The following is a 6,574-nucleotide window of genomic DNA, read 5'->3' as shown; positions in this document are numbered from 1 at the left end:
TTTTTTTGAGACAGTTTTGCTCTGTTGCCCAGGCTGGAGTGCAGTGCTGCAACCTGGGCTCACTGCAACCTCTGCCTCCCAGGTTCAAGCGATTCTTCCGCCTCAGCCTCCTGAGTAGCTGGGATTACAAGCACACACCACCGTGCCCCACTACTTTTTTGTATTCATTAGAGATGGGGTTTCACCATGCTGGCCAGGCTAGTCTCGAACTCTTGACCTCAAGTGATCCACCTGCCTTGGCCTCCCAAAGTGCTGGGATTACAGGCGTGAGCCACTGTTCCTGGCTAAGTTCACTTTTAATAGTGGCAAAGATATACTGTACTTGTTTCCCAAGGTATATGAATACTATTTATCTTTACCTTAATTATAAGCTTCTTATAGAAAGCACTCGAATTAACTACTTTGATGCTAAGGCAATCTGCTGTTCAGTTATTACACCTATTTTTGAATCTGCCATTTATTGAGTGCTTACTGTATGCCAGATAGCATGTACTCTACATGGATTATATTAACAATACCCCAAACCAAAAATTTTACAACTGGCAAAGAACTGATTACACTTTCAATTTACAAAAAAGGAAAATGAAGAGTACATCAAGTTTCCATAAAAAGTAGAGGTTAGTGCTACATTAACAAAATTGGGACGAGAAGAAATATATACAGGCTATATATCCTGCTTTTGATTAAAGGGATTTTTCCCTTTAATCAACTAAAATATTTGCCAGGACTGAGAATACAGAAAACAACAATGAGCAACAGCATTGACTACAGTACATCCTCAAGAGAGTATAAATCCACTCTAATAATATCCAAGACACAGACACAACCATTTCTTGCAATTTTCCCTAAAAACAGAAGGGAGCAAAATAGCAGCTGTGAAATCACCCAGACTACTGAAAAAAAAAAAAAAAAAAAGAAAGGAAAAAACTATCTCCTAATGAGCAACCACATGCAAAAAACAAGTCTCCACAGACTAGTCATTTATGGCAGGGTATAGGGTGCAGTTAGAGAAACAACAGGATGACAATCGCGATCATGTGGCCAGAAACCAGTCCATCAGCAATTTGCTTCACGTGAGATCACTTTCTCTCAAGAGAATGTCTGTTCTTGGGGAACATGACCTTGTTTTGGCAAAACCTCCCCAGGAATAAAGGCCTGCTGGTGCATCTCGGAGGGCGAGCCCAGACCCGGCCTCTCCACAGGTACAGCAGCCCAGCGAGCACGGGGGAAGGTTTCCAAGCCGACAGATGCGCGAACTGAAAAAGGAGGTCACGACGCTGAGAGAATAGATTTAACCCTCTGCTCGCTGGGAACCCTGAAGACTAAGGGGGAAAGCGTTTGACTCCCCCGGGTTCGAGGAACGTGTTTTTCAATGATGCAGGCGTCGGTGGCGGGAAGGCCTGCGAAGTCCCGCCTGGGTTCCCTGCAGCCCTGAGATTCCGCCTGACTTCTGCAGACAACCCCGCTCCCTCGCCAGGAGGAAATCGCTCCGCGTCTGCACGCAACACCTTCACCGTCTGAAACCTGCGATTCTCCGCATTTGGTTTTCTCCCGAGGCTCCTGCCCACTGCACCGTGGTTGACGCACCCGAGGGGACCGACTTACCCTCGTCAAAAATACACCCCAAGCCTAACTTTCCAAAGCTCCCGCGACGCAACCCCTTCCCCTAGCCTCGGCGGCTCGGGCCGGCCCCTGGCTCCTCAGGCCGCGTCCCGGCTCGCGCCCCGGCGTGCGCACGAGGCCCCTCCGCGGGAGAGCCCGCGCCCCGGCCCGGGGCCTGTAGGGGGCTGCAGACAAAGAGGCTGCAGCGCCGCCGCGGCCGCCAGGACCGTCCCCACGGGGACAGCTCCACGCCCCCCCGCCCCGTCTCCCGCGCCGCCGCCGCCGCCTCGCCTCACCGGTGGCTCCGGGGCCGAACTCCCGCGCCCCTCGCTGCTACAGCCAGACGAACAATGGCAGAAGGAGGCGCCGGCGTCCCAGGCTCGGGCGCTCTGCGGCTCGCTGGCCCGCGGGCTGCTACTAGCTGACTGACTAAACCCACCAGCGGAGGGAGGGAGCGAGCGAGCGAGCAGACTAGCGGCCCTGGCGCGCGCCCTCCCGCCTTCCCTCTGCGAGGCGAGGCCGGCCCGGCCCGCAGCCCGCCCGCTCGCCCGCGCCCCTCCCCCTCGGTTCGCCACAACATTGTAGTAAATTTCTATTGGGCCGCACTGGAGGGAAGGAGGGGGCCGGGCCCGCGGCCCGTCCGCCCATTGGCTGAGGCCAACTTCTAGCTCCTCTTGTTTCCCCCCTCCCCTAGGCCGGTAAGGAGAGGAGAGGGGAAGGAAAAAGAGAGGAAAAGGCAAGGGGCTGGCCACGTGTGCGCACGCGCAAGCTGAACCCGGTCTGGAGCCGGGGTATTCCGGGATCCCGCGGCACCCACGTGGGCCCTGAGGCAGCTACAGCCCTGGACGAAGGTGAGATCCTTTCCTCTTGGAGGAGACCCAGGTAAGACGCTGAGATTTGGTAGCCTCAGAGAAAGACCTCACATAGAGGTTGTAGCCAGGCCACCCCAACGCTTAGTGACCTCCGGTAAGTCACTCAGCTTCTCTATGTTTCAGTTTCTGCATCCACTGGTTTGAATGTGTCTAGGCGCCCTTCCCACCCTGACATTCGATGAGACTTTACCTCTCCTACTAGCTGTGTAAGGGCTGAAATGGAAGCTAAGTCTTGAGGCCACGCCAAGACTGAACCTGTCTTCTGCATTTAAGGATCTTCTAATTCCCCCCTGGCAATATCAAAATTATAAAGACTCAGCTTCCGAGGTCTGGTCTCCAGATGAACTTAGGGTTGCTCTGACAATTGCTTGGTGTGTCTTTATTTCTTTCCAGAAGTGTCAGAGACTCCGTAACTCCCTGCTAGGCTGGTCTCTGAACAGGCTTCAGACCCACCGTGCAGAAAGAAAGCTTGTTTTAAGCCTGATGCCTAGAAAGTAAGATGGGATCTGGTGTTCCATTTTAGAGATGAGGAAACTGAAGCAGAGAGACTTAGACCTGACAGGATAAAAAGGCAGGCAATCTGACAGCAGAGCCTGTAGACACCAACTAGACATTCCTGATATCTCATCACAGCCCCTTCACACTCCCAGCACAGCCTCTAGAAACAGATGGCCTGGGTTACATTCTTAGTCTCCAGACCTTCCTAATTGTTTGATTTTCCCCGTGCTTCATTTTTCAACACCATAAAACGAGATAGATAATATGTCCAAGTAGCTGGGACTCCCACCTATAGTGGGAGGCTGAGACAGGAGGATTGCTCAAGTCCAGGAGTTCAAGGCCACAGTGAGCTGGGATCATACCATTCCACTCCAGCTTGGGCAACAAAGCAGGACTCCATCTCTAAAAACAAAAATGGGGGTTGGGGAGGGAGAAAGATAATAGTAATTCCTACCTGATAGAGTTTATTTAAGAATTAGGCTAAGTGTGATGGCTCACACCTGTAATCCCAGCACTTTGGGAGGCCGAAGTGGGAAGATCACCTGAGGTCAGGAGTTCAAGACCAGCCTGGCAAACATGGTGAAACCCCATCTCTACTAAAAATACAAAAATTAGCCGGGCGTGGTGGCAGTCACCTTTAATCCCAGCTATTCAGGAAGCTGAGGCAGGAGAATCACTTGAACCCAGGAGGCAGAAGCTGCAGAGAGCCAAGATCACACCATTGCACTCCAGGCTGGGCAACAAGAGCGAGATTCTATTTCAAAAAAAAGAACTAAATGAGTGAAAATATGTAAAGGGTTTAGAGCAGTGCCTAGCTCAGAGTAAGATCTATGTGTGTTAATTATTACTACTATTTGGAGACTAAAATATGGACTGAGAGGTGTAGAACTGGCAAGTGTAGTCATATATTTGTTAAGCATGCAATTGTCAGCACTGAGCTGAGCATGTTATGTAAATTGTCTGTTTGAAACGTCATAAAAATCCCTTGAAAACCACCTGACTACACCATCTAAAAGCACCCTTGTCCTTGTCCTTGTGCTTTAACTTGCTTCATAGCACTTACCCTACTTGACATTTGACTATATATTTATTATTTACTGTGCCTCTCAAATAAGTTGCTATAATCTAGACCCACTAGACTGCAAGCTCAGGAAGATAGGAACTGTATCTGTATTCATCTCCCAGAACAGTATACACTCAATAAATATTTGTTGAACCAGTTAATGAATGTCCTCATTTTATATATAAGGAAGCTGAGGTAAGGTCAGGTGACTTGGCCAGGGTCATTCTGTGTACTAAGGGTGAAGCACCTGTTTGTTTGGGTCTTTTTGTTTTGTTTTGAGACAGAGTTTGCCCTTGTTGCCCAGGCTGGAGTGCAGTGGTGTGATCTCAGCTCACTGCAACCTCTGCCTCCCAGGTTCAGGCAATTCTCCTGCCTCAGCCTCCCGAGTATCTGGGCATGTACCACCACGCCTGGCTAATTTTGTATTTTTAGTAGAGACAGGGTTTCTCTGTGTTGGTCAGGCTAGTCTCGAACTCTCTACCTCAGGTGATCCACCTGCCTTGGCCTCCCAAAGTGCTGGGATTACAGGCATGAGCTACTGTGCCTGGCTGCACCTGTTCTTAAATACTCTGGTCTCCTGCCTCAAGTCCTCAGGTTCAGCCATGCTTTTTATTCAGGGTTCTAGACCTACTACCTCTGTGCCTCAGGCTTCCTTTGCCAATCAGACAGGAAAATCTGGTACCATGAAGGATGGCGATAGAAGATCAATCACCAGTGGCTTACCACCCCTACGACCACCAAGTTATCCAGCAAATTCAGATTCATGAAAACCAATAATCTCTATGCCATGAAGTGCTAGCCATTGGCACATGATATTTAAAGATGCTGGCTGGATGCACAGAATGTATAGTATTTAATAATCATTACACTGAAAATAAGTAGTGGTCTCAGGCTAACAGAAAAGGGCTGGACACAAGGCAGGTATGAACCACTCTGAAATTCAGAGTGCCATGCAGTAGCAATTCAAAATCCACTGGCCCAGGCTTTAGAATCTGAAAGACGTGAATTCCAGTGCTGGCTTTTAATTATTGGCCTGGAGATTAAAGGGCTTTGTAAACTGTAAAGTACTATCCACACATGAGGAATTTTTATGTTAGACAAATATCTTCACTTGTTAGGCTAAGTGCCCAATCTCTGATTGTTGCCAGGCCTATCACATAGTAGGATGTGGGGGTATAAATAAGACCTAATATGAAGGCAGAAAAACTACCTTTACTCCTTGGCCCATCTGCCCTCTGAGACTTCCGCAAACCAGACATCCAGTCCCAGCTCACCCTGCAGAGACTATCATCAGGTACTAAGGGTAAAAAGTTCCCAAGCACCATCTCTGAGGCTAATTTCCTAGGCAGAAACAGCTCTGCTTCATGCTCACATCTGGGTGGCGGCTGTGCCATGCTCCAAGCCCCAGGATGGGGTCCCTAAGGGCCATCTCTATCTCGCCTGCCAGCTGATCCCACCATTACTTCCCCACCCCCTACCCCTTGTGTTCCTTCCTAGGGAATACAGGCCTCGCTAGCTGCCTGTTAGCCCCTGGAGCAGTCAAGGGCACTAAGCAAAAAAAAAAAAAGGAAAAAAAAAAGACAGCGTGAAAGGGTCTTAATCCTTCCCCACTGCAAACTGAACCCAAGCAAAAGCAAACATCAGCTGCACATAAGAGGGTAAAATTAGATGGTGAAATTAGGTGGTGACCAGTGGGGAAGGCCAGGGAGCACAGATGAGGCCTCAGATGACCTAGCAGAGATGAGATTGGAAGAAAAGGGGGAGGGTGGGGGAACCATACCCAAATCTGGGACGTGGGCGGATTAGGGACACAGCCGGCCTGAAGCCCAGTGATAGGGCACGGGGAAAATGTTTGTCTGTTGTGGAGGGTGGCAAGAGACTGAAGAACGCTTTGAAAAGCTGGGCCCACCAGCAAAGTGTTCTGAACAGTACTATTGAGTGAAAACTGATGCTGGTACCAAAAGTACATGAAGAGTAGTGCTTGCCACCCTGCGCATGGCCATAAAAGTCACAGTCATTTTAGACTTGTAAACACAAATGATAAATCAAACAGGCTATAATGGGATGGGAATTACCATTCATACAGTGAGATGGGGATTATTTTTACTAGCAGTACTGAATTGTTCATAGAAAATTTAGAAATACGAGAAAAAATGTAAGTCACCATAAAGCCACCAATCAAAACCAACTACCATCAATATTTTCGGGAGACCTTCCCTTCTAGTACCTTTTCTTACATGTTTACTTGTTTTTTGAGACAATGGTCTCACTTTTTTGCCCAGACTGGTGTGCAGTAGCATGGCCACAGCTCACTATAGCCTTGACCTCCTGGGCTCAAGCAATCTTCCAACCTCGGCCTCCCAAGTAGCTGGGATCACAGGTGTGCCATCATGTCCAGCAAATTTTTTTAATTTTTTGGTAGAGACAGGGTCTTATTGTGTTACCCAGACTGGTCTCGAACTCCTGGCCCCAAGTGATGGGATTACAAGCATGAGATACCACACCCAGCCTCATGTATACTATCTATCTATGTAACTGT

At 49.0% G+C, this 6,574-nt stretch overlaps 1 protein-coding gene across 32 annotated transcripts in view; it reads right to left on the bottom strand.

The window, feature by feature from the left end:
* EPB41 (erythrocyte membrane protein band 4.1) overlaps positions 1-6,574 on the bottom strand; it is a 220,493-nt gene that overhangs the window by 190,850 nt on the left and 23,069 nt on the right. For 13 of the 32 annotated variants that reach the window (XM_017534765.2, XM_017534767.2, XM_037740725.1 and 10 more), the window contains exon 1: positions 1,899-2,122. The exons of 4 other annotated variants lie outside the window; for them this stretch is intronic. The gene's annotated coding sequence lies outside the window, so the exon portion shown is untranslated. Of the gene's footprint in view, positions 1-1,898; positions 2,125-6,574 lie in introns of those variants that run through there. 15 more of the 32 variants (XM_017534783.2, XM_017534766.2, XM_017534788.2 and 12 more) reach the window with 3 other exon arrangements.

The sequence above is a fragment of the Cebus imitator genome, unplaced genomic scaffold, assembly GCF_001604975.1.
Source record: "Cebus imitator isolate Cc_AM_T3 unplaced genomic scaffold, Cebus_imitator-1.0 Scaffold87, whole genome shotgun sequence".
NCBI classification, from domain to species: Eukaryota; Metazoa; Chordata; class Mammalia; order Primates; family Cebidae; genus Cebus; species Cebus imitator.
The sequence above is the reverse complement of the archived record's forward strand: the minus strand, read 5'-3'. Positions and strand labels throughout refer to the sequence as shown.